Here is a 16,359-nt window from a genome sequence, read left to right on the forward strand (position 1 = left end):
CAAATTCACCCCACAGATCCTTCCCACAGAATACAAACCTAAGGGGAAATATTTGGTCCTCAGTCATTTAGTTTGCATAACTCTTTGGCTCAGAGATGGAACCTTGCATACGCTCATTCCCCATCCTGGGTCAGTTTATTCCTCTGCTCAGAGGATGGAATCCTCATCAGATTAGAAAGTCCTAGAAGTTGTAGTAGCTTGGTAAACTGCCATTGAATTTAAAGGTCAGCATCTCCATTCCCCTGCTTCCAGGCAGGACTGATCCTAAACTGTTTGAATGTCCATGTCCCCCCAGTAATTTAGACCAAGGTGCAGAAACTGTCATGGGCAGGAAGGCCTCCCCTTGACCTAAGCCAGTTTTATGCTGCACCAGGCTCTATCCATTTCCCCTAGATCCCCAGGGGAAGGAAGTTTTCCCCCCATCTCCTTTGATTAGTACAGTGCTCTGCACAGAGTAAGTACTCAATAAATACAATTGAATGAATTACTGGTAGAGGAGCTGCCCTGACCACTTAAGAAGTTGCCTGGAGAAGAGAAAACTGAAGGATCATTCAACAGAGGTCGATCATTCAACAGAGGTCAATCATTCAGTTGTATTTGAGAACTTGCAGCGTGGCTCAGTGGAAAGAGCCTGGGCTTTGGAGTCAGAGGTCATGGGTTCAAATCCCAGCTCCGCCACTTGTCAGCTGTGTGACCTTGGGCAAGTCACTTAACTTCTCTGGGCCTCAGTTACCTCACCTGTAAAGTGGGGATTAAGACTGTGAGCCCCCTGTGGGACAACGTGATCACCTTGTAAACTCCCCAGCGCTTAGAACAGTGCTTTTCACATAGTAAGCACTTAATAAATGCCATCATCGTCATCATCAACTTACTGTCTGCAGAACACTGTACTGAGAGCTGGGAGACTACAACAGATTTGGTAGACATGTTTCCTTCACACAGTGAACTTAGAGTCTGGAGGGAGATACAAACAATATAAATAAAATTACAAACAGTACATAAGTGTTGTGGAGCTAAGGGAGGGATAATAATAATAATGATGGTATTTGTTGAGTGCTATGTGCTAACCACTGTTCTAAGTGCTGGGGTAGATACAAGGAATTCACATCCCACATGAGGGTCACAGTCTTAATCCCCATTTTACAGATGAGGTAACTGCGACACAGAAAAGTTAATTGACTTGCCCAAAGTCACAGAGCTGACAAGTGGCAGAGGTGGAATTAGAACCCACAACCTCTGATTCCCAAGCCTGGGCTCTTTCCACTGAGCCATGCTGCAAATCCAAGTACAAAGGTGATATAGAAGGGAGTGGGAGAAGAGGAAATAAGAGCTTAGTCGAGGAGACTTCTTGGAGGAGAGGTACTTTAAGTTTTGTTGAAATAAATGAAGATATTGTATAGCTGAGGCACTCCCAAGTGCCGAGAGAGAGGAAATGGGCTTGAGCTGCCCATGAAGGTGGTTGTTGTTTGTTTGGCTTTTTAAAAATGGTATTTAAGTGCTTACTATGTGCCAAGCACTGTACTAAGCACGCGGTAGATACAAAATAGGTTGGGCACAGTCCGTGTCTCATAGGCTTAATCTTCATTTTACAGATGAGGTAACTGAGGCACAGAGAAGTGAACTGACTTGCCCAAGATCACATAGCCTACACGTGGTAGAGTCAAAATTAGAACACAGGTTCTCTGAAGCCCAGGCCCATGTTCTCTCTCCTGGGCCATGCTGTTTTCTCTGTTCACCCTGGCCACGCTGTTCACCCTGGGACTCAGTAGAGTCATCATCTCTGGAAACCTTGAAACAGAGGCCAAAGGCTAAGAGGTCCCATAGCCCCATTGAGGCAGGAGGGCAGATTTGTTTTCCTTTTAAGGACCATCTGACCTGAGGTACTGTGATCATTCTGAGACAACCGAGAGTGAACTTCTCTCAAATCTGATAACTCTTCCTTAAGCATAACCCCTTCTGCCCTCACCAAATTTCTTATTTTTAGTTCCTCATTTAGGGGAGAAATGGGAGGATTCAGTGAGCACTCAGTCGGCAGCACTTTAGTGAAACTGATCAAAGAATGATGATTTTGAAGCCCTGCGGGAACCCTCCCTTTCTCCAGAATTTGCTCAAATCCCTCTGTGAATCAAAGGGAGAGCATGGATAAACACACTTCTTTCGGTACTCAGTATCGTCAGCAGTCATCTGCAAAAGGAGCGGTCAGGAGGACAAGAACTCCTTGACTGGGGAAAAAGAAGAGGAGGAAGGAGGGATTTTTTTTAACAGAGCCACCTGGCATCTGCCTCCTCAGCTTCCAGTTCTCCCTGGGGACTCCAGGTCCAGGAACCAACATTACCTAGGAATCTTCCCCCTCCTTTTGCTCTTCCCCATACAGGGTCAGATGTAGAAGTTAAACATTCAGGGATACCTGAGGAGAGGGTCAAGGGGGAACCTAATTAGCGACCCTATCTCCTACTGTGGACTTCTCATTTTCTCCAGAGATCTGCTAATTCCCCTGAGGTCTAATATGCAGTGCAAACAGCTGTAGCCCTTATTCCAGGATGGGTGATCTGAGCCTTGGGATGGGGGAGAGAGTGAGGTTTCCATCTGACCTGGTGGGACTGAGATGTCCAACCCACTGTCTCCCAGCTGTATCTCCTCAAAGCTCCTCAGAGCTCCAGCTCCTCAAAGATCAAGCCCCGGCCGAACTCCGTGCACATCCCAGTGGTTATAAATAACGCTTCTGTCAGAATTCTGTCACAGCCAGGCAAGGTAGTTGTCACATCGAAGCTGCCATAGACCCAATTAAGCACACAACATCAGCATGGTCTTTTCTTGATATATGAGCAAGAGCACAGCCGGAATGAGGTGCCAATCTGAAATAATGAAGTGAGAGGCCCAACAGTCTAAAGCCTATTGATTTCACCCTTCCTCCCTCCGTCTCTCACAGTGATTCAAGCACCCCTGAGTCTATCAACATGGCACAAGTGTAAAGTGCTTCATTCTGTAAGCCTATTTTGCTGGCACCCTTCCTGGATTGCTGCTTCCTGAATAGCTCATAAAAATGTTTATGAGCTGTTTGGCAAAGAAAAAGTGCTATGGAAGTGTTGATAATATTGTTAGCCTGCCACTCGCAGGATCCAATCTACATGGCTCTCCCCAACTGTGCCACTGCCTCTGGCTCTGTGACCTTGGACAACTCATTTGTCTGGCTCTGGACTCAGTTTCCTTACTTGTAAAATGAGGAGAATCAGATCAATGCCCTACTCCCTTTGTCTCTCAAGGACATGCAGAGTCCCTTTTTGCACCCCTTGGGAGGAAGGTACTTTCAGAGTAGCATTACTCAGTCTCTATCTTTCAGAATGATTAGAACCCCAACATACATGAAAAAGTGGTCACAATGTCCCATAGCAGAAGGCAATGGAATGTAGTGTCTATCAATCAATCAACTGTATTCATTGAGTGCTTACTATGTGCTTGGGAGAATACAATTTCCCAGAATTGGTATGTACCACCCTTGCCCACAAGAAATGTGGCCTAGAGCCTGGGCCTGGGAATCAGAGGACCTGGGTCCTAATCCCAGTTCTGCCATATGTCTGTTGTGTGATTTAGGGCAAATTACTTAACTTCTCTGTTCCTCAATTACCTCATCTGTAAAATGGGGATTAAATCCAATCCTATTTAGACTGTGAGCTTCATGTCAAGTGGGGACTGTGTCCAGACTGATTAACTTGTATCTTCCCCAGTGCTTAGAACAGTGCTTGGCATATATTAAGACTTAACAAGTACAACAATAGTAATAATGATAATCCAAAGGATACAAAGTCATTTTCTGGGTCCCTTGGAGATACTAATATTTTCCTTGGCTTGAAAAGACCTGATACAGAACATGGGACTTTTGCACAGCAGGATTGGACCATTAGAATTTAGCCCCTGCCAAGTGGTCCTAATAATAATGGTATTTGTTATATGCTTACTGTGTGTCAAGCACTGTACTAAATGCTGGCATAGATGCAAGATAATCAGGAGGGACACTGACCCTCCCCACTATCTGGCTCACAGTCTAAGTAGGAGGGAGAACATGTATTGAATCCCCATTCTACAGATGAGGAAACTGAGGCACAGAGAAATGAAGTAATTTGCCCAAGGCCACCTGGACAGCCAGTGGCAGAGACAGGACTAGAACCCAGGTCCTCTGACTCCAGTCTTATGCTCTTTCCTCCAGGCCACTACTGTGATGGTGTAGCCATCACAGATTTCTCATGGATGTATGCTAGGAATAGTGTCCCCACTTTTCCCTTCTTCCTCACCTTACTCTCTCCAGGTTGCACTCTCCCAAGTGCTGAGTGCAGTGCTCTGCACATAGTAAGTTTTCAGTAAGTATGATTGATTTTCCTGGCTTTTCAGTATGTTGGTGTCTTTCTAGTCCCCTCTCCGTCCGTTTCCTTCCCCCGCCAACCTCATTTCTACACCTTCCTGTCTATGAAGCCGGTCACGACCAAAACCCTTCCTCCTCCTCACTCAATGTGCCTGCCTTGGGAGAGTCCCAGCTGTATATCTGCCAAAGCAAGCCTTGTGGGGATGGACAGTCTTGAATTCCAGGGGAAAGACATTCCCAGGAAGCAATCTCACGGGTGCTGCTACAAACCGTAAGGAAGGTAAGAGGTCGCCTCAGGAGGGTACACGGCAGGGGAGTAGTGTGCTCCCTGTCTCATTTGTGACTGTTGCTTCTTGGGATAGTAAAGATGCCAACCAATCTAGAGCCTACAACAAGTTGGCTGCCATGTAGGGACCAAGTCCTCCCCAGCCCCCTCTGTGGTGGCATGGGCATGGCAGCCAATCAATCAAGCAATCATATTTATTTAGTGCTTATTCTGTGCAGAGCACTGTACTAAGTGCTTGGGAGGCTACAATTCTCTGAGACCCTTCTTTGTACCTCATTAGAGAAGCAGCGTGGCTCAGTGGAAAGAGCACGGGCTGTGGAGTCGCAGGTCATGGGTTCAAATCCCAGCTCCACCAATTGTCAGCTGTGTGACTTTAGGCAAGTCACTTCACTTCTCTGGGCCTCAGTTACCACATCTGTAAAATGGTTTTTTTATGGTATTTGTTAAGTGCTTACTATGTGCAGAGCACTGTTCTAAGCGATGGGGAGACTACAAGTGATCAGGTTGTCCCATGGGGGGCTCACAGTTTTAATCCCCATTTTACAGATGAGACTGTGAGCCCCCCCATGGGACAACCTGATCACTTTGTAACCTTGCCAGCACTTAGAACAGTGCATTGCACATAGTAAGCGCTTAATAAATGCCATCATTGTTATTATTATTATCATTATCTGTAAAGTGGGGGTTAAGACTGTGAGCCTCATGTGGGTCAGGGACTGTTTCCAACCCAATTTGCATGTATCCAACCCAGTGCTTAGTACGATGCTTGGCACATTGTAAGCACTTAACAAATGTCATTAATAGTGGTAGTAATAGTAGTAGCAGTATTGTTATTCCAATATAACAATATCACATAGTTGGTAGCCATGTTGCTGCTCACAGCCAGCTTACAATCTGGAGGGACAAGCTTATCTTCTAGAAGGATCTTTCTTTCATTTTTTGTCTTAATATCCTCTCCTATTGCTCCCAAAATGAAGTCTCTGCCACAGGTTTGTTTTCTAAATTTTGTTATGAAGGTGCTGTGATACATGGGTGCGGGCAGGGGAAATCAATGGCACCAGTTTGGGGAAACGGGTGACAGAGGCAGAAAAGGGACAGGGTGGTGGAAGTGCTGAGTGGATGGACAGATGGGAGCGAGAGGCAGAGTGCTGGTGGGGAGGGTGGGAAACATCCAGTGGAGCAGGAGCACTGGAAGCCAACAGCTGAGACGACTCAGTGCTGTGTCCCTGCAAGTCCAGATGGACAGAGAGGCCCTCCCTGCAGAGTGAATTCAGGGCCAGGATGAGCAAAGAGGCAGGGAGGGGAGCCTAACCCTACTCCACAATACCTCCAATGTCCCCATTCCCCCAGCGTCCCCGGACCTTCAGTCTTTCACCAGCCCTGCTCCATTCCTCAAGACCCTTCAAGGGGTCAGGCACTGCCCAGGACTGGAGAAAATAGCCCCAGAGAGTTCTCTCTTCTTTATCAGGCCAGAAGGCACAAGATGATGACATCCCATGACCATAAGATCCTACATCAGTCAGTCAATCATATTTACTGAGCGCTTACTGTGTGCAGACCATTGTACTAAGCACTTGGGAGAGTACACGATATGTTGCCAACTTGTACTTTCCAAGTACTACAGTGCTCTGCGCACAGTAAGCACTCAATAAATATGATTGAATGAGTGAACAATAAACAGACATATTCCCTGCCCACAGCGAGCTTACAGTCTAGAGGGGGAGATAGACATTAATATGAATAAATGTATTACAGATATCTATATGTATGTGTTGTAGGGCTGGGAGGGGGATGAATAATGGGAGCAAGTCAGGGCCACACAGAAGTGGGTGGGAGAAGAGGAAAGGAGGGTTTGAATTCTCTGGGTGGACTGTTGTCCGGCCACGTGGAGGTGGACAGCCAGTTGGACTTGCCTCAAGGTATACACAAATCTGAAGCTGCCACTTGGAGCAGCAGGTGAAAACTGAAGTCATTGTGAGCACCCCCACCCATTTTTCCACTGGGTGCTCCCAGAGGGCCAGAGATAATGTCTTATCCTCCTTAGCATATTCTTTTCCAGCACTTAGTACAATGTTCTGCACACACTAAGTGCTATTACTACTAATGCTTTTCTGAGGATTGGTTGTGAACTGGATTCTGAGGCATTGCTCTAGGAAACTCCAAGTCTTTCAGTGTCCTGTTCCCCCAACTCCTTCCTTACCATTTATTTCCTCTGTTTTACACTTCGGGAATGCCACCAGCCTGTATCTGCAGTCAAAAGGCTGACCCACAGCCTCTTGAAAGACTCCCAAGTCCAGGAGATGTTCTTGGCAAGGAGGAGCTACCCCTGGCCTTTTGGGGAAGGCTCCAAGCCCCTCAGAAGCGGAGCTTAATTGGAATTCCCTTCCTCCAGAAAGTATACTAGTCCAGAAAGGGTTTAGTCCTGATCCATGCCAGATGAATGGATTTTTCCTGTACTACTCCCAGCACCCTGCTCCTGTTGCCTTGCTTTGCAAAAGGGAGACCATTTTGGATAGGGAAAAGTTCTGAAAAAGCCAGAATCCATGCATACTTTGTTTTATTCTTTCCTCATTTTGAGCCAAGAAGTTTGCATTTGCAAGTAGTGGATCTTTAAGGCCCTGTAGGGGAGTTAATTGTTAAAAATGAATATGAGCTTGTCACTGGGGGAGCCACATAATCGTTCTATGCCTTTCTTCGTGTTCTCTGCCATCCCCTTAAAATCTATTCATCCAACAGAAGCAATAGTGTGACTTCCTCCGGGGGAGAATGGGAGAGAGGGGGTAGGAAAAAAGCCTCCATTCATTCCTGAGTTTCTTTAAAAACGCTTAAAAAATCTGCTTCTGTTAAGGGAGGGGGAGTTGGGTGGAGAGATTAGAGTGTAGGAGGGAGAGAGGTTCTGTCCCTGGGGCGGGTCCACCCCACCCTCAATTATGTAGCTGAATAGCTTTCTCCCCTCACTCCCAGGCTTAACCTTTGAGGACCTCATTCTCCGCTGGATGAATTCCATCAAGGCTGATTTTCCTCAGTGTGGCCACTGTGGCCTGGGGCTACAGCTTGGAATCCCCCTGCTGTTCCCCATCAGCTTTCTCCACCACGGTTCATTATCTGGAGGCTGAGATGTAGAGAAGCAGAGTGGCTCAGTGGAAAGAGCCCGGGCTTTGGAGTCAGAGGTCATGGGTTCAAATCCCGGCTCTGCCAATTGTCAGCTTTGGGCAAGTCACTTAACTTCTCTGTGCTTCAGTTCCCGCACTTGTAAAATGGGGATTAAGACTGTGAGCCCCACGTGGGACAATCTGATTACCTTGTATCCCCCCAGTGCTTAGAACAGTGCTTTGCACATAGTAAGCACTTAACAAATACCAAAATTAGTATGATTATCTGCAAGGTGAGGGTGGGAGGGGCTTGGAGGCAGCTCTATCTATCAATCAACAATTCATTAGTATTTATTGAGCACTCCTTATGGACAGAGAACATGTCTGCTAATTATGTTGTAGTGTACTCTCCTAAGCACTTAATAATACTAATAATAATGGTACTTGTTAATCGCTTACTATGTGCCAAACACTGTTCTGAGCACTGGGGTAGATACAAGACACAGTCCCTGTCCCACATGGGGCTTAAACCTGTATCCCCATTTCGCATATGAGTTAACTGAGGCATGGAGAAGAGAAGTGACTTGCCCAAAGTCACACATTAGATATATGTATAGAGAAGCAGTGTGGCTCAGTGGAAAGAGCATGGGCTTTGGAGTCAGAGGTCATGGGTTCAAATCCCAGCTCTGCCAATTGCCAGCCGTGTGACTTTGGGCAAGTCACTTAACTTCTCTGTGCCTCAGTTACCTCGTCTGTAAAATGGGGATTAAGTCTATGAGCCCCCTGTGGGACAACCTGATCACCGTGTAACCTCCCCAGCACTTAGAACAGTGCTTTGCACATAGTAAGCACTTAATAAATGCAATCATTATTATTATATAAGCAAAGCCGGGATTAGAATCCAGGCCTGTGCTCTCTCCACTAAGCCACACTGCTTCTTTGGTGCTCTGCACATAGTAAGCACTCAATAAATATGTTTGATTGATTGAGCACTTACTAGGTGCTAGGGATGGTACTAAATGTGTTGGCATGTTCAACAGGCTCAAGATAAAAGTTTTTATTGTACTCTCCTAAGCACTTAGTACAGTGCTCTGCACATAGTAAGTGTCAATAAATATCAATGATTGATTGATTGATTCCCCGCCCTCAAAGAGCTTACAATATAATGTGAGAATCAAAAGTGGTGGAAAGATAGTGAATGCCTGAGGAAAAAGAAGCAATAAGCAGCAGAGGCACTGCACCACCACTCTCCTTCTATCAGACCCCCAGGTCCAAGCCAGGGGGGAGAGAGGCATGCCCCATCCCCTGCTCCAGGCTGGGAAGGCCTCAGACAACAGCAGCCTGGGGCCTTCTTAACACTTAACTGATGGCCAGGTCACGGGCAGTGAAGTCATTCAGGGGCAGCTCATTGGTGGCCAGCTATCTGGGGGCACTGCAGCTGTGACTTCTGTGACCCTAGATCTGAGTAAATCAAGTTACTCCTTTCGTAGTCAACATCATCCCCGTCTTTTATAATTTTGTTCACCTTTCCTTAGGCATATTCCCTGCCCACCTTAGTCTTAGATTGTGAGCCCCTTTTGATGGGGGCAGGGGAGTCAAAGATCATGTTTACATCTCATCTATGTATATAATAATAATAATAATAATGACATTTATTAAGTGCTTACTATGTGCAGAGTACTGTTCTAAGCACGGGGGAGGTTACAAGGTTATCAGGTTGTCCCACAGGGGGCTCACAGTCTTAATCCCCATTTTTCCAGATGAGGTAACTGAGGTACAGAGAAGTGAAGTGACTTGCCCAAAGTCACACAGCTGACAATTGGTGGAGCTGGGATTTGAACTCATGACCTCTGACTCCAAAGCCCAGGCTCTTTCCACTGAGCCATGCTGCTTCTCTATTTCTTTCCCAGCAGCCGGTACAGTGCCTTGCACATAGTAAGCACTTGATAAATGCTATCACTACTAAATACTAAATGATACCATTATTACTCAAGCCAAAAACATAGCAATATATATGTATATGTATATATGTATATATGTTTGTACATATTTATTACTCTATTTATTTATTTATTTTATTTGTACATATCTATTCTATTTATTTTATTTTGTTAGTATGTTTAGTTTTGTTCTCTGTCTCCCCATTTTAGACTGTGAGCCCACTGTTGGGTAGAGACTGTCTCTATATGTTGCCAATTTGTACTTCCCAAGCACTTAGTACAGTGTTCTGCACATAGTAAGCGCTCAATAAATACGATTGATGATGATGATAGCAATTATACACTAGGTGGTTGTGTATTAGTCGGGAACGTTTGATGGAGGAGGTGGATTCCGGTGACTGCAGCTGATTTCCAAAAGTTGCTTGAGCTGTTAACTCAAATGTGATCACTGACATATTTTACATCTGGTTTACCTGTTATTTGATTAACATCAAAAGGCCCAGACATTGCCCTCCCCACCTCCAGCCTCCGCTCCTTTCTTTGCCAAGATCCTAAGACTCTTTTCAACCATAACTAACCAAAGCATGGATTGAGCATTTACAGTGCACCTGGTCGCTGTCCCCCAGGATCTTTCAATCTAATGAGTCCCTCCATCACTAGCCACTGTTGTATCAACGGATTTTGGAGTTTTACTCAAGCCAAGAACATCTTCTCCTGCAGGCTGGCTTTTACATTTTTATGGAATTCTTCCTCATAACCTGATTTCTTTAACATCAGTGGAAGCAACATGAAGCAGTTTAGAGAAGCAGTGTATCCTAGTGGGAAAACCAGAGGGCTGGGAGTCAGAGGACCTCGGTTCTAATGCCAGCTCTGCCAGTTGCTTGCTGTGTGAATTTGGATAAGTCACTTAACTTCTCTGTGCCTCATTCATTCAATCGTATTTATTGAGCGCTTACTGTGTGCAGGGCACTGTACTAAGCGCTTGGGAAGTACAAGTTGGCAACATATAGAGACGGTCCCTACCCAACAGCGGGCTCACAGTCTAGAAGGGGGAGACAGACAACAAAACATGTGGACAGGTGTCAAGTCATCAGAATAAATAGAAGTAAAGCTAGATGCACATCATTGTTTCCTCAACTGTAAAATAGGTATTACCTGGTCTCCCTCCTACTTAGACTGAGCCCCTTATGGGACAGGGACTGTGTCTGACCTAATTAACATGTACCTACCCCAGAGCTTGGAACAGTATTTGATAGGAATATGTGCTTAACAAATACGATAAAACAAAAACAAAATAACCAGACCTAAATCCCCTGGCGTCTGGGTTGAGAGAGACCTACTAGTCCTTCTGCCTTGATCTTTGGGGTAGCTGGCCTCTTCCACCCCAGCTCTTGAAAAGAGGATCAGTTTCTCTCTTCACCTTTCCTTCTTCCTTTATCTTAAAACTATCCAATATTAAGATTTTAAAATGTTATTTTCTCTGTGAGGCTGCTAATCCTTTGAAATGTCAATAATTGAGCTCCCCCAGGGGAAGATCAGCTTCCATGGGGCTGGTGAGAGTGATTGCAACAACGCTCTGTGGGGTTTTGCAAGCTGAGGCATTGTTGGGGGAGTGCTTAATTCCAGTGTGATAGCCTGGAATCTATTTCCTAGCAACTGATCAGACTTAAATAACAGCTACCTCTACCCCTGCATGTTTGCAGGATCTGGTTTCTTTCAGGCACATTGTGTTTCAAAATATGAAAGGCTTGAGGGTGGTGGTGAGTGAGGGGTGGAGTGGGAAGAGGCAAATCATCCATTTATGTTTACTGGGGAAGCAGGGTGGCCTAGTGGAAAGAGCCTGAACCTGGGAGTCAAAGGACCTAGGTTCTAATTCCAGCTCCGCCGTTTGTCTGCCGTGGGACCTTAGGCGATTCACTTCACTTCTCTGTGCCTCCGTTCCCTCGACTGCAAAATGGGGATTCAATTCTTAGACTGTGAGCCTCATGTGGGACCTGATTACCTAATATATACCCCAGCACTTAGTACATTGCTTGGCACAAAGGAAGCACTGAAAAAGTACCACAATTATTATTATTATTTGTGGGAGAATGAGGGAGACAATTGAATGCAGCCCCTCTGAGAAACTGGAGGAGGCAGGGTGGTCTTCAGGGATCCACCTCTTAACCAACCTTTCAGTCAACTGTATTTTCTGAGTGCTTACTGTGGGCAGAGCACTGAACTTGGTGCTTGGGAGAGTACACTACAGCAGAGTTAATAGACATGTTCCCTGTGCCCAGTGAGCTTACAGCCTAGAGGGGGACAGTCCACAGTGATACTAATGGAAACTCTGATGGGCATAGTGGGGGAACCTATTTCAGTTTTAAAGCTCTCTAAGGACAGAGAGATCCTGACAATCCTCTATGTCAGTGCTCCAAAATGGGGCCCCGCCAGTTCTTTCAGAATTGTCCCTATGTGTGGACACTTCTTCAAAGCATCATTAAGGTCACATCTCCTCCAAGAAGTCTTCCCCGATAAAGCCCTCTTTTCTTTGACTTGCTCTCTCTCCTGTGTCATCTATGCATTTGGATCTGTGACCTTTGGACATCTGATATTCACCCCACCCCCATCCTCACAGCCTCTAGACTGTAAGCACATTTTGGGCAGAGAACATGTCTGCTAACTCTATTGTACTGTACTCTTCCAAGCGCTTAGTCGCTATGGTTCAGAAACAATTCGACGGCATTTGAAGAAGGAGAAAAACTCCATGGATACACATACGAGAGTGACTTTCTGGCAGAAGTTGGGACATTCTGGAGAGGGTTTGTCCATGGAGTCACTATGGATTGAAAACAATTTGACAGCATTAAAAAAGGCATTTAGTACATTGTTCTGCAAATAGTAAGTGCCCAATAAATATCATTGATTGATTGATTGATTGGAGGGGTTGGAGTTCATCAGCCTATCGCTAGAGTCTCCTGGCCATGTACTACCTCCTTCTCAGTTTTCTTCCAGTCCTCCCCAAGCTAAAGCCACACTTCTCCTCAAGACCTTCTCCTGCTGACCTCAGGGCAGTGTCTGCAAGGTAACGCATAAAGCACAAAGTCCTGTCCTTTGGTTTTAAATTACTTAATCAACTCTCTCCTTCCCACATCATTCAATCATATTTGAGTGCTTACAGTGTGCAGAGCACTGTACTAAGCACTTATCCTCACTCCTTTCCCACTACAATCTTCATTCATTCAATCGTATTTGTTGAGCGCTTACTGTGTGCAGAGCACTGTACTAAGCGCTTGGGAAGTACAAGTCGGCAACATATAGAGATGGTCCCTACCCAACAACGGGTTCACAGTCTAGAAGGGAGAGACAGACAACAAAACAAAACATGTAGACAGGTGTCAAAATCATCAGAACAAATAAAATTAAAGCTATATGCACATCATTAACAAAATAAATAGGATAGTAAATATGTACAAGTAAAATAGAATAATAAATCTGTACAAATATATATAAATGCTGTGGGGAGGGGAAGGAAGTATGGTGGAGGGGATGGGGAGGAGGAGAGGAAAAAGGGGGCTCAGTCTGGGAAAGCCTCCTGGAGGAGGTGAGCTCTCAGTAGAACTTTGAAGGGAGGAAGAGAGCTAGCTTGGAGGATGTGTGGAGGGGAGGGCATTCCAGGCCAGGGGAAGGTCATGGGCTGGGGGTCGACGGCGGGACAAGTGAGAATGAGGCACAGTGAAGAGGTTAGTGGCAGAGGAGCAGAGGGTGTGGGCTGGGTTGGAGAAGGAGAGAAGGGAGGTGAGGTAGGAGGGGGCGAGGTGATGGAGAGCCTTGAAGTTGAGAGTCAAATCCAGTCCACACACTTCACTCCTCTAATACTATCCTAGTTACAATGCCTCGATCCTTCCTCTCTCGCCATGGACCCCTTTCTCATGCCCTTGTTCTTATCTGGATCTCCCTTCTGGTTCCCAACTAGCAGACACTGCTCTCTCCATTTTCAAAGCCCCACAAGCACCACACTTCCTCCAGGAGGCCTTCCCTGTTTATTCTCTTGCCTCCCCACTTTATTTCCCCCATCTCCCCTGTGTCTGACCTGAATGTCATATATTTAAACCCGTTTTATAGATGAGGTCATTGAGGCCCAGAGAAGTGAAATGACTTCATGGATGAGAGAGAGAAAGAAAGAGTCATTCAGTTAATTGCATTTACTGAGCATTTATTGTGTACTGTGTGCAGAGCATTGTACTAAGTGCTTGGGAGAGTACAGCATAATAGACATATTCCCTGCCCACAATGAGTTTACAGTCTAGAGCAATAGTCTGAGAATCTCACTGGCCTCAAGACAACTTGTACTTTCCAAGTGCTTAGTACAGTGCTTTGCACACAGTAAGCACTCAATAAATATGATTGAATGAATGGGCCTACCCTTAAAAATCCAGGATTAATTTAAGGCTACTAACTCTTCCCTAGCCCCAAGAACACATCCCCTCAGCCCACTAACCCTCAGTCCCTTTCCACAAAGCTGTAGGATAGCTAGTTTGCACAATCTGAATTTGAGGCCCAAAGCTACTTGGAGGTGTAAAACTCTCACTCTCTGCTGCTGTCAATGGGATGAGGGACTGAAGAGTGTGTTGCTGCCTGCTAGGTGTAGGTTTGTGCCCAAGGATTAGCCAGGTGACTGCTTAGATAATGCCATCCCTGCTCCAGAAAAAAATCCACATCTTATGGCTTGAAATGCTGCCAACTGTTTTCTTTATGCAAAACTCACCTATTTTGGTGCCGTGGGGAAATCCCTGGCCATAACTCTGTCCTCTGAAATAGGACAGGCAGACGGAGTATGTGAAAAATAATGATGGTATTTAAATAATAATGATGATGGTATTTGTTAAGTGCTTACTATGTGCCAAGCACTGTTCTAAGCTCTAGAGTAGATACAAGCTAATCGAGTTGGATGCAGTCCCTGTCCCACTTGGGGCTCACAGTCTTGATCCCCATTTTACAGATGAGGAAACTGAGGGACAGAGAAGTTAAGTGACTTACCGAAGGTCGTACAGCAGACATATGTGCTCAATAAATAAGATTGAATGAAATACAATTGAAAGAATTGTTGGAACTGAGAGTAGAACTCTGGTCCCTCTGCCTTCCAAGCCCTACCCATATCGCTTCTCAAGGTAAAAGATAATGTGGTCGGACACAGTCTCTGTTCCACATGTGGCTCACAGGCTAAGTAGGAGGGAGAACAAGTACTAAATCCTTGTTTTATAGATAAGGAAATTGAGGCATGGAGATATGTGACTCACCCAAGGTCCCACAGCAGGTAAGTGGTGGAGCCAGGATTAGAACCCAATTTGTCAGAGACCCCGGCCTAGTTCTTGCCACGAGGTCATGCTGGGGGAAGCTTTACTTCTAGGATCAGGCACAAAGATCATCCTTGGAGGAACAATGCCAAGAAAGGATAACAGTGCTCCTGCAAGCCCTTTCCCAACTTGGGAAGGAAGGACCAGAACCCCTTTGATGAATCTGGAGGGACCAGAGAGTGAAAGGCAAGTGTGCGTGTCCCATGGCAGACCTCTTTGAAGAGTGTCTCTCTGCAGATAGAAGCAGTGTGACAGTAGAAATAGCACAGGCCTGGGACTCAGAGAATTTGGGTTCTAATTCTGGCTCCGCCATTTACCGGTTGGGTGACCTTGGGCAAGTCACCTTACTCCTCTGTGCCTCAGTTCCCTCATCTACAGAATGAGGATTCAAAATCTGTTCTTCATCCTTAGACTGTGTGAGCACAATGAGGGACCTGCTTCTCTTTTATCCACCACAGCACTTAGTACACTTCTTGGCATAAAGTATTATTATTATTGTTATTATTATTATTACAAGTGTTTGAAGGAAGTTACAGAAGACATAAGTGTTGGGTGGTTGAGATGGGGGACATGGATCTTTCCATCCCCTGGCTCTGGCCTCTCCCATCCACTGTGGAGGGTCTGTGCATCCAGCAGAGAGGGGAGTGAGGGTGTTAACCATGGTCTCTGGGAGGGTTGTACTAAAAGACAGGTGACACGAATGACAGCTTGATTGACTCTGTCAGCTGAACTGTCCTTGACTCTCTGGAATAAACCAGTCTTTATATCCTTTATCTGAGAAGCAATGTGGCCTGGTGGATAGAGCACGGGCTTGAGAGTCAGGAGGACATGAGTTCTAGTTCTAGCCCCAGCTCTGCCACTTGTCTGCTATGTGACAAGTCATTTCACTTCTTGAGCAAGTCATTTCACTTCTCTGTGCCTCAGGCACCTAAAATGAGGGTTAAGATGTGAGCCCTCTGAGGGACAGGGATTGTATCCAACCCCTAGTTAGCTTGTATTTACCCTAGCATTTAGTACAGCCCAGTAAATAGTAAGCACTTAATAAATACCATTAAAAATTCACTGCAAGGAGTCAGGCAGAGGATGGGAGAGACAACCAGGCCACAAGCCCAAGGGCTAGGGGAGCCAGGAGACTCCTTAAGGATGAGAGAATCGAGGTCAGCATGGTGGCGACCAACTTATAGACAGAGTTAGAAGGAAAAAGGATAAAGACTGGTAAAGAGATGAAGACTGGTTATACCAGGGAGTTAAGAACAATTCAGCTTGGCAGAGTTAATTAGTCAATTAATGGTATTTATTGAGTGCTTACTATGTACAGAGCACTGCACTAAGCATTTGGGAGAGTATA

The sequence above is a fragment of the Tachyglossus aculeatus genome, chromosome 4, assembly GCF_015852505.1.
Source record: "Tachyglossus aculeatus isolate mTacAcu1 chromosome 4, mTacAcu1.pri, whole genome shotgun sequence".
Lineage (NCBI taxonomy): Eukaryota > Metazoa > Chordata > Mammalia > Monotremata > Tachyglossidae > Tachyglossus > Tachyglossus aculeatus.